This window comes from Salmo salar, chromosome ssa16, assembly GCF_905237065.1.
Source record: "Salmo salar chromosome ssa16, Ssal_v3.1, whole genome shotgun sequence".
NCBI classification, from domain to species: Eukaryota; Metazoa; Chordata; class Actinopteri; order Salmoniformes; family Salmonidae; genus Salmo; species Salmo salar.
Window position 1 is genome coordinate 15,908,145 of NC_059457.1, and position 12,436 is coordinate 15,920,580.

Sequence of the window (12,436 nt, forward strand, 5' to 3'; positions counted from 1 at the left end):
AAATGGTTCCCCATAGAGTAGACTGCTCTATTGGGCAACCATCAATAACTGGCCAAGTCAAGTGATTGAACCGAATCATTGATCAATTAACTGCTGACTCAATTAAACTGTTCACAGTAACTGGGCCCTGAGAGCTCCTCGTTGTGTTTTCCAAAATGCAAATAAATGGAATAAGCCGAGAACTTGGCTTCATTCATCAACTTTAAATGCCTACACAATCTTGAAAAATGAATGATTTATGTGGGTTCTATTAGAAATCCCTGATAAATTATATTCTTTCCCAAGGCTTCGGGAGCAGCTCTTTCATCCTGGAACCTCGTGGGGGAATAAACAAATCAAATTGGGGAAGGTGGGACAGGAAAGGAGGGAGGGGGGTAAACTGGGGGGGGTGCTGAGTCTCATTTGTTGAGGAAACAAACTGCAGTGATATGCATCCAATGTCTGACTAGCCAGATAGAAACCAACAATCAGTCGGGTACATTTGGCTGCAGTGTAGCAAAGAGTCCCTTCACCCCAATGGGTAACCACGCCATGGCTACTTGAGTCTGAACTCGCTTTAATCCAAACAACATTTTAGATTGTAGGTCCAGTGCAGGTAAAATAGACCTATAGAGGGCAGATTGAGATTGGTGCCAGTTTCCTTTTTCAATCATGATGAGCTACCAAGACCTGATAGTTCATTGTTTGGATGTCACAAGTTCAACCAGGTTCTCCAGCAACGCATTTGTTCCATAGAGAGAACAAGAGATTTCTATGGGGAGCTAAAAGGAAAGGGAAAGAATGTTCCTAGAGAGGCTACCAGAGCTTCGGGAGTTTTCTTTATGAATGAGAAACCCAGAATTCCAAGTGTGAATAATTCCTCACTCCAAACAGTGAATGAGGATGTGGAATTAAAACAAAGCAGCCCTGACATTTACGCAAAGGAGCAGAGAGGATAATTTAACAGAATTATATTCATGACTGAACATTAAATCATTCGTATTGCAAGTCAAACATTGACCAGTGACACCATGCCATGATGGATGACATTGCAGAAAAATCACCGTTCAACATTTGGTGCATATTATTCACCCGTGACAATCTAGGCACATGTAAAACAGGGATACAATTAGGGCTCTCTCTACCTACACATAACATCGTATTCAACTAAGATACAATCAGACAATCATACTATAATTCTTTCCCTTGAGTGACTCGGGGGCTGAAATGCATTTCACAGAGAAGCCTAATCCACTAGTCAGTGAGGCAACTCAAGTGGATATCGCTGAGAATTCCACCGGTTCTCTCTGTCATCTCGGAGACAGGTGAAAGCCTCGCTTTGATCAAACAGCCTGGGCATCAAGTATTCTGCTGTAGGCGGGTTTCAAATCAATTGTCTAAACTGAACACTCCCGATTCCCACAATATCCACAGACCCTGCAGAGAAATATTACACAAACAATGAACATTACTCTAGCCCACACTGGCACAGTGCTATACACAATGAACCTTGAATTTCCTTCATAGAATAATACACATTAACTCAGAGTGTGTAAAAAAACAAAAACACCTTGAACAAAAAAAGCTGAGCTCATGACAGGTTCACAACATTGTATCCTTTGCTCTCTCCGCGCATGCAAACGCTGCATTGAGTGGTCATCCTCTGTATATACAGTGGTACAATCCTGTCTCTGTGAGGTCATCTGTATGGTAAACACGTGCAGAGGGGCCCACTGAGGAGCTTGAGGGGGGGTGACTGCGATCAAAGCACTCTGTGATCCACTTCAAACTGGCAGCAGGGAGATGAGTGCACCTGTGCACTGCTGTGAACTGACACTTGCGGGACCTGGAAATAAAGTCAAAGGGGCAGCAGGGAGCAGGAGGCTGGGACAGTCAACAGGTGGCTCTCTGTGGCTGTAAAAGAGAAGAGGATAGGGCCAAGAAGGGAGTCTATGGATGGGCTTTGAGGGATTCTGGAAGTTCATGGCTGGTTCCTGGAACCAGAAATGTCACAGTTCAGCCTGGTTTGGCCCTGTTGTTGTAAAGGGGCATACATAGGCATGGATACAGATTTTGTAGGCCTTCATGCCCACTGCATGTCCAGGGCTGACAGCACAAAACCAAACGTCCAATAGAATACACACTGGGTGGACGTGTACAATGAGAGAGCGAGTCGTTTGGTCTTTATGACGATCTGTTGGAACCAAAGGCTGTTTGTTCTGGACTGGATGTCATCCAACCAGCCCTTTTCAAACGCGCACGACAACATATTTCCCATAACCCCATTCACGGTGGCGAATATGTCTAAAGTTGCAACTCTGAATTGCTTTTGATTGCGGGCCATTTGTTGTGAGAGAGAAAGTGCAGTGTCAGCAGGACGACAGAGAATGAAACACTGTTGACCTCCTGAGGAAAAACAAGCATCAGTGAAAACAACCCGCCCACTGTCCGAGAAGCAGGGCCAAGTTTTTCCTGCCTCTGCCACGTGAAAGGGCTCATTGTTCCACCAATTCACTTTTCTATGAAACAAATCGAATAAACAGCTCCCCTGGCCTGCTTGCTGCTCTTCTTCCTCTGTTATATTTTACCATTAGTTATATAATTAGTCCTCCAAGGGTCCCGCTGCAGACTTCTTCTCTGGTTCTTCCTACTTTATCACTGCCTCTGCCAAAAGCTATCTGGGGCATACTATACTGTACTGTGGACCCGACTCCCTCATGTCTAATATAGACAGGTGTGTGTGTGTGTGTGTGTGTGTGTGTGTGTGTGTGTGTGTGTGTGTGTGTGTGTTGTGTGTGTGTTACGACTGTAAAAAGTAACTGCTTAACTCATTAAAGAAATTGAGTAGTGGCTACTCAAACATCTCCAACTGTCAGTAGAACTCAAATCATAAAAGTGGTACTAACTCATTTTGTCAATATCATTTCTTATAACTTACTGTTTTTGAGTACTGTTAACACATATTAGGTTATTGAGTAAATATAATTTTACTTATTTGTGTTCTGCTAATCTAAAGTAGGTTTTACAAGTTATGATTTTTTAATATTTTAAATTCAATCTAACATTTATTAAATAAGTTGGTCTTACTTGATTCTAATCTCTAAGAAATTCTAAACTAAGATATTAAGAAATGTCCTCTCACTGTCAACTGCGTTTATTTTCAGCAAACTTAACATGTATAAATATTTCTATGAACATAAGATTAAACAACTAAGACATAAACTGAACAAGTTCCACAGACATGTGACTAACAGAAATTGAATAGTGTGTCCCTGAACAAGGGGGGGTCAAAATCCAAAGTAACAGTCAGTATCTGGTGTGGCCACCAGCTGCATTAAGTACTGCAGTGCAACTCCTCCTCATGGACGCACCATATTTGCCAGTTCTTGCTCTGAGATGTTACCCCACTCTTCCACCAAGGCACCTGCAAGTTCCCGGACATTTCGGGGGGGGGGGGGATGGCCATAGCCCTCACCCTGCGATCCAACAGGTCCCAGACGTGCTCAATTGGATTGAGATCCGGGCTCTTCGCTGGCCATGGCAGAACACTGACATTCCTGTCTTGCAGGAAATCACGCACAGAACAAGCAGTATGGCTGGTGGCATTGTCATGCTGGAGGGTCATGTCAGGATGAGCCTGCAGGAAGGGTACCACATGAGGGAGGAGGATGTCTTCCCTGTAAAGCACAGCGTTGAGATTGCCTGCAATGTCAACAAGCTCAGTCCGATGATGCTGTGACACACCACCACAGACCATGATGGACCCTCCACCTCCAAATCGATCTCGCTCCAGAGTACAAGCCTCGGTGTAACGCTCATTCCTTCGACGATAAACGTGAATCCTGTCTTAGTGTGTTTGGACCATAAGGCCTCCCGAGTGGCGCAGTGGTCTAAGGCACCGCATCGCAGTTGCTAGCTGTGCCACTAGAGATCCCGGTTCGAGTCCAGGCTCTGTCGCAGCCAGCCGCGACCGGGAGACCCATGGGGCCGCGCACAATTGGCCCAGCAACGGGATGTCCTTGTCCCATCTCGCTCTAGTGAGTCCAGTGGTGGGCCGGGCGCATGCACGCTGACAGCGTCGCCAGGTGTACGGTGCTTCCTCCGACACATTGGTGCGGCTGGCTTCCGGGTTAAGTGGGCATTGTGTCAAGAAGCAGTACGGAGGATGCACGGCTCTCTACCTTCGCCTCTCCCGAGTCCATACGGAAGTTGCAGCGATGAGACAAGACTAACTACCAATTGGATTCCACGAAATAGGGGAGAAATAAATAAGTGTTTGGACCATAATAGTTTGTTGGTGATGTGGACACCAAGGAACTTGAAGCTCTCAACCTGCTCCACTGCAGCCCTGTCGATGAGAATGGGGGCGTGCTCGGTCTTCCTTTTTCTGTAGTCCACAATCATCTCCTTTGTCTTGATCACATTGAGGTAGAGGTTGTTGTCTGTCTCTGACCTCCTCCCTATAGGCTGTCTCATCATTGTCGGTGATCAGGCTGTTGTGTCATAAACAAACTTAATGATGGAGTTGTGCCTGGCCATGCAGTCATGAGTGAACAGGGAGTACAGGAGAGGACTGAGCACGCACCCCTGAGGGGGCCCCGTGTTGAGGATCAGCGTGGCGGATGGGTTGTTACCTACCTTCACCACCTGGGGGCGGTCTGTCAGGAAGTCCAGGATCCAAGTTGCAGAGGGAGGTGTTTAGTCCCAGGGTCCTTAGCTTAGTGATGAGCTTTGAGGGCACTATAGTGTTGAACGCTGAGATATAGTCAATGAATGGCATTCTCACGTAGGTGTTCCTTTTGTCTTCCCTGTGGCTCAGTTGGTAGAGCATGGTGTTTGCAGCGCCAGCATGGTGTGTGCAATGCCAGGGTTGTGGGTTCGATTCCCACGGGTGGCCAGTACAAAAAAAAAATGCATGAAATGAAATGTATGTATTCACTACTGTAAGTCGCTTTGGATAAGAGCGTCTGCTAAATGACTAAAATGTAAAAATGTAAAAAATGTCCAGGTGGGAAAGGGCAGTGTGGTGTGCAATAGAGATTGCATCATCTGTGGATTTGTTGGGGCGGTATGCAAATTGGAGTGGGTCTAGGGATTATGGTGTTCATGTGAGCCATGACCAGCCTTTCAAAGCACTTCAGACGTGAGTGCTACGGGTCGGTAGTCATTTAGGCAGGTTACCTTCGTGTTCTTGGGCACAATGAGAGCTTGAAAAGCTTCCTTTGCGGGCACATTACTGAGGACCTGAAATGTTCCTACCACACCGACACAGTGGTGAAGAAGCTGTGCAGCGACACAGGCGGCTGAAGAAATTCAGCATGGCCCATAAGACCCTCAAACTTCTACAGCTGCACCATTGAGAGCATTCTGTCGGGCTGCATCACCCCCTGGTATGGCAACTGCACCACCCTCAACTGAATGGTGCAGTCAGCCCAGCGCATCACCAGGGGCACGCTGCCTGCCCTCCAGGACATTTACAGCACTCAGTATCAAAGGAAGGCCAAGTAGATCATCAAGGACCTCAGCCACCCGAGTCACAGTCTGTTCACTCTGCTACCATCTAGCAGACAGAGACAGTACAGGTGCACCAAAGTTGGGACCTTAAGACTGAAAAACAGCTTCCATCTCCAGGCCATCAGACTGTTGAATAGCTATCGAGTCCACCACCTCTTGTAATAAGAGACAAAGACTCACTCACACAAAACATACACGCCCATACTCACACAACACTGCTGTCCCATGTACTGTATATAGGGACATTAAATACTGGGCTGTTTCTTTTACGTTGTGTATTCATGTACTGTACTCTTCACATAGCTCATTCTAAGATACAGTATCTACTACCGTACATTGCATTTTCTTACACTGGATTCTCAACATAGCTCACTGTAATATATCTACTGCTGTACATATCATAGTATATATTTTTGGTGTATATCCACTCGTAGCATTTTGATTACTGATAGTGTTATAGGGTTGTTAACCAGACTTGATTTTATAGTTATCAGTGTAGTTGTTTGACATTTTTGCTGCACTATTACGAGCTAGTAACACTTCGCTGCACCTGCTATAACATCTGCTAAACTTTGTACGCAACCAATAAACTTTTATTTGATACGGCTTTCTCGGTTCTAGGCAACGGGTTTCCACAAAATGTTTTGGCAGAACTCATTTCTTTTAACTTTTTCTCTACAAGCTCAATAGCAGCAGCTGAAATAGCTCAGCAGATGTGGGGTCTGGAAGTATGATTTGATCTGTTAGGACAGCTAGCCTTACTGGGGTCCAAACATATAACGGAAGAGACATTACAGAGAAAATACTTTATTATTTACATACATTGTAAACGATGCAGGAGGGTACCTTGCCTCACCATCTAGTAGAGATCTGGGGTTAGGAGGGCTGCCCAACATGGCCTTATATGAAGGAAGATCGACTGGATAAACAGCATCAAAAGGTAATTATGGACTAGGCTCATAATTCTTTACCAGATCACATGCTCTCAATACCCGCAGAGAGCTGGATCACATGCCAGTCTCTTGTGTTCTGACATTTGGGGAGATTACTCAATTGGCTGAGAAATCTTCATTACCATACCAACTATACTGGTTGCTAGACAATGCTTTCTACATTTAAAAATGAATACTTCTGGTTTCGATTAAAATTCTTTTTTAAGATGCAGTAAATTTCAAAATGCTATCTATAACGATCAATTTAGCACAAGCAATGTTACATGTATAAAAGTTAAGATATTGCATACTGATATCGAAAATGACGGCGGATATAATTATCTAGAATTACATTAGAGCATCATTCAACTTTTATTATCATATAACTTTTATCAAAATATCAATCTCAACTATCACTCAAAAGAGCAATGCCCTAAAAAGCCTTAAATGTGCACTCAACTAACATCCCTTCTAGAATGTCAGGTTCATATCATCACATGACACAGTTACAATGTTTTACACTGGACTAGGACATCATCCATTATAAACTGGGTGGTTTGAGCCCTGAATGCTGATTGGCTGAAAGCTGTGGTATATCAGATCGTATACCTTGGGTATGACAAAACATTCATTTGTACTGTTCTAATTATGTTGGTAACCAGTTTATAATAGCAATAAGGCACCTCGAGGGTTTGTGGTATATGGCTAATATATCACCATGGCTAAGGCTTGTAACCAGGCACTCGGCGTTACGTCGTACTTAAGAACATTCCTTAGCCGTGGTATATTGGCCATATACCACACCCCATCGTGCCTTGTGCCTTAAATATAACAGTGCCCGTCTTGACTGGAGTAGACTAGAGAATCTAGCTAGCTAAGGTAGTCAGCTAGGATAATTGAGGCCTCATGCTGCACTTTCTTCCCAACCCAATTCAGTTGGTTGCTCGTTGTAGCCTACTTCTCATTTCACAAAATTTGAATTGCGGAATTTTATCCGATCTTGCATTGCATTAGTGAGCTCCCTCTCACTTGCTACACACTGAGCCTATTTGCCGGTTTGATTGGCCAACATAAACAACAAGCTGTGTGTGAAGCTGTGGTGTAAGGTACTTAAGTAAAAATACTTTAAAGTACGACTTAAGTCGTTTTTGGGGGTATCTGTACTGTACTTCACTATTTATATTTTGGACAACTATTACTTTTACTTCACCTCATTCCTAAAGAAAATGATGTACTTTTTACTCCATACATTTTCCCTGACACCCAAAAGTACTCGTTACTACCTTTTCATCAAGGTCTTTGTAGGAAAAAGGAGGGAAAAGCCCAGCACAGCATAGCATAGCCTTGTTAGGCACAATTACTTACGGCTCAAATAATTAGAGTTCAAAAGGACCTCCCACAATGGAGAGAGCTCAAAGTCTTTCAGATTTAGTTTGACCATCATTTCATGATAGCTTCAGGAGACGTGCTTACAAATACATCCCAAAATTGTGCTGATTCGGATTTAACATTGTTGTGGAGAAATAAAAATCACTATGCAACGTTTTGCAGCTAAGTGGTAATGTCACAACATGTGTTATTACAAAGAGGGACAATGAATGACACCACTGGGAATATAAATAGTATGCTATTCATCATTCATTTGATTTGTGAGAGACTGAACTCCAACAGTGGAGTCTCTTGCCAGTGACAGAGCTGGGCACATAGAGGCCAGAATGTGTTACCACCTTAGTGTTACAGTATGATGCCACAGAGCTGTCACTGAAGGACCCAGTGTCCGACAGTCTGTAGAGCTAAGATGACAACGGAGAGAGATGCTAAACAACTTAGCCTGCCACTGAGGCAACTGTAGCCTGGTGGTCCCAGATCTGTTGTGCTGTCTTGCCAAAACTCCTATCTGCGACCTCCAGGCTAGAGCTAGTGGCCTACTGCCCTTAAGGTGGACAAGTGAATAGTCTATCTTACCCACCTGCAATGTGACAGGAAAATAACAATTGGCTACATTTATCAAGTGTTGCTAAGAATTGACAATGCCACAATTATGGACTGGTTTGAGAAAGCACAGACTTGACTGACAAAAGCTGGACAGTATCATTATTACAGGCATTGTCCAGTACTCTGTAGCGTGTTCTATACCCCAACAAAATGACTACATTGGCCACATGGACCGTATTTCAAAATCTGACTGACACCAAAGCAGCTTCCAAACATTCCTGTGCATGTAGACAGAGTTGGTGTAATGCTGCGTATGTGTGAGTAAATTCAGGGTACTCACACAACGAGCATGCATCCTTGGGGACACTTGTGTGAGGCAGTGAGTCAGTGAGTGTGCGATGCTTCCTTCTCGGAGTCAAAGCTCTTGATATGGGTTGTACATAGTATAACACACCCAAAGATTATAGGCTGTTGGAACTGGCTTTTATACAGAGTATTTTGCGATTTCAATTCACGTCAGAGCCATCAGACGTCTTTCTGTGAGAAAGTACAAAAAAAGAAAATGTAAAATTAACATTAACACAACTTAGTCAATGGCCGTGTCTGAAATCTGTCTTGCCTACTTTTTACTTAAACTGCATACTGTGTACTAATCAGAACTATTTAGTGAAAATGGATGCAGTAAGCTACAAATATCAGCATACTAGGCTCCTCCTACTGTGAATGTGTCATCTGATTCGTTCATTTTGGTTATCAGGTGGTTATCAGCGAAATACGATTCTCTTCCTCAAGTGTGTAGCAAATTCTACTATACTGAACAAAAATATAAACACAACATGTAAAGTGTTGGTCCCATGTTTCATGAGCTGAAATAAAATATCAAAAATGTCCCAAACGCACAAAAAAGCTGATTTCTCAAATTTGGCGCAGCAATTTGTTAACATCCCTGTTAGTGAGCATTTCCCTTTTACCAAGATAATCCATCCACCTAACAGGTGTGGAATATCAATAAGTTGATTAAACAGCATGATCATTACATAGGTGAACCTTGTGCTGAGGACAATAAAAGTCCACTGAAATGTGCAGTTGTGTCACAACAAAATGCCACAGATTTCTCAAGTTGAGGGAGCGATCAATTGGCATGCTGACTGCAGGAATGTCCACCAGAGCGGTTGCCAGAGAATTGAATGTCCATTTGTCTACCGTAAGCCGCCTCCAATGTTGTTTTAGAGAATTTGGCAGTACGTCCAACCGGCCTCACAACCACAAACCGAGTGTAACCATGCCAGCCCCAGCCCCTCCACATCCGGCTTCTTCATCTGCGGGATCGTCTGACACCAACCATCTGGACAGTTGATGAAACTGAGGAGTATTTCTGTCTGTAATAATGCCCGTTTGTGGGGGGAAAAAACTACTCTGATTGGCTGGACATGGGTCTATTCCCTCCCAGGCCCACCCATGGCTACACCCCTGCCCAGCCATGTTAAATCCATAGATTAGGGCCTCATTTACTTATTTCAATTGACAGATTTCCTTATATGAACTGTAACTCAGTAAAATCGTTGAAATTGTTGCATTTATATTTTTGTTCAGTGTACGTAGATGAAAAGCAGAAATTAGTATGACATCCTGGCATTTATACCATATTAAATGTTTAAAAAAAATCCCCATACCAAAAATGCCTACTATTTAGAACGCAACTGTGGGTATTCGGACACAGACAGAATTCTGTGATGTTGGGCTAGTTCCCTCCTCTGTCCCTCACGTTCAAGTATTGTTATCAGGCAGGGAGTCTCTGGGTTGGTTTGTCAGGAGCAGTAAGAGCAGCTTTGTTTGTTTGTTACTACAGCCACATCAATACCTCTGAGGAGCAGATGTCTGTACTACTATTAGCCTGTCACGGTTTCCTGGCTGGTAGTCACACACCCTCAAACACACACTAGGCCTAGGGCATGGCCACACACACACACGCGTGTAAACACACACAGGAAATGATGCTCTAGTGGCCAGCTTTTTCTTTTGTTTTCTCTGTGGCTCAAGAGGAATGAGGGCTGCTGACCGAGAGAGCTCTGGTTTCTTCCTGAACCCTGATTTAAAAAAGAATATATATATGTATAGGCTGATTCACAAAATATCTCCGTCTGTCTCAGCCGATCGGCCATGCCCACTTACACATAATTAAAAGCTATACTTAAACAGTAAACAGAGACTAAAGCATTGGCTTTCTATGTTGTTGTCTTAGGTCTCTCTTTATGTAGTGTTGTCTCTCTTGTTGTGATGTGTGTTTTGTCCTATATTTATATTGTATTTATATATTTTTTTTTTAAAGAAGAATTTGTTCTTAACTGACTTGCCTAGTTAAATGAAGGTTAAATAAAATAAATAGGCCTCAAATTCTTGTAATGCTGTAGTAGCAGTTGAAGTAGCTTTGTTTCAGTGGTAAAAGTAGAATGCACTGTGTTTAATGAGCCAAAAACATTAGCAGATTTCTGCCTATTAATATCTGACTAATGTTGGTTAACCCAAAACTTAAGTCTGGCTTAATAAGTCAAATGCTCGATAGAGTTCTGGGTCCATATGTGCTAAGAGAACCGATAGAACGAGGATCAGAGCCGGAACGAAGACTTCCCCCCCCTTCGAAATTCAAAAGACGCCAACACTTGCGAAATTGTGACTCGTCCAAATGATTAAAAACCCAAGCACCAGGAACTTATACTGCTCGTTATCTCATGCATCCAGTTGTTTCATGACAAATCCAAGCTACCATTTATGTTTACATAGTCATAGGATTCTCGAAGCAAAATCCTTCACAAACAGGCCAGGCCAAAGCAGCTCATTGCATTGTGATATGAACACATTTCACCCTCATTCAACAGAGTGATTATTCAAAGTGTATAATCACCGAGGCAATAACTGAGATGTAATAATCCTCAAATCAGCATTAGGTCATCTATGCCAAGCGGGCACAATAGCCGATGGTGACGGTCGCCAAGGCGACGCTTCAACAAGAGTGAATACCGGCAGAGCAGGCGGGGGAGGCATCAATCACCACGGGCATCATTATGGTGGCCTGCGAGGATCCTCATTCAGCTCCAACCCAAATAGAAGAGCGGGGTTCTAGGAGATTAATGTGAGCACACTTTAGAAGGAAATGATATTTACTCAGCTGCTATGTAATATCCAGCAGCAGTCCTGTTTGCTCTGGATGCCTTTGGTGCTGCGCTTTGGCTCCTTGGCCGGCAGTGTGTGTGTGTGTGGTGGTGGGGGGCTACAAATCCAGCATGTACAGCCACCCACAGGAGCAGGGACGTAAGATGGAGAAAAAAGTTGAGAGTCAATGGCCATTCTCTGTCTTATCATCCTCTATGCCTTTCCCCTACATCCTCAACCCTCTGCTTCACTCCTTCAACCTCCCCCTCATCATTTATCTCCAGTCCCTGCCTAGCTGCTGTGTCTGTCTGCCCTGAGGGGACAGGAGTGGAGAGAGTACTCCTTTGCTTTGGAAACTCAAAAACAGGTATTCAGGCTACGGTTTTGTGTGGAATAGGGCCGTCCCATCGTATACACTCCCATTTGGAAAATGGCATCAACTCTGCACTTCAGATCTACCGCCAATTTTCTCCCAGGGCTCTGAAAAATGACACTTGTGAGACTAGCATCTGTGTTGGCTTTGTACTTTTGTTTGGTAATACCAGTGATGGAAGAGCGATGGAGGGGGCTGAGGATCGTATATCAGCCACCACACAGGTCAGACCACCTGCTCCATCACACAGTGAGCTAACCCTGGAGTAGGCCTGTCCAGGCAGGCCCCAGTTCTTAAACGTTGGATGGATTGCTTGAGAAAGTCCTGAGGTTGAGAGATCCTGTGGTGCTAAAGCCACAAAGACTAATTACATGGGGGGTTCCCAAAAACAACTTAAAAGTATGGCCCATATGCAAATTCCATATTAATAGTTCTGCTTCCAGTGAAGTGAACACTCGTTTTGAAAGTAAAGGCATGTCAATCTTCAACTGAAATAAGGACCGACAAAATGAATAGGTGAATCACATTCATGGATTGTTGTAATGCCCAGGGG

At 43.8% G+C, this 12,436-nt stretch overlaps 1 protein-coding gene across 1 annotated transcript in view; it reads right to left on the reverse strand.

Annotated features, from left to right (window-relative positions):
* LOC106573171 (SLIT-ROBO Rho GTPase-activating protein 1) overlaps positions 1–12,436 on the reverse strand; it is a 157,138-nt gene that overhangs the window by 105,861 nt on the left and 38,841 nt on the right.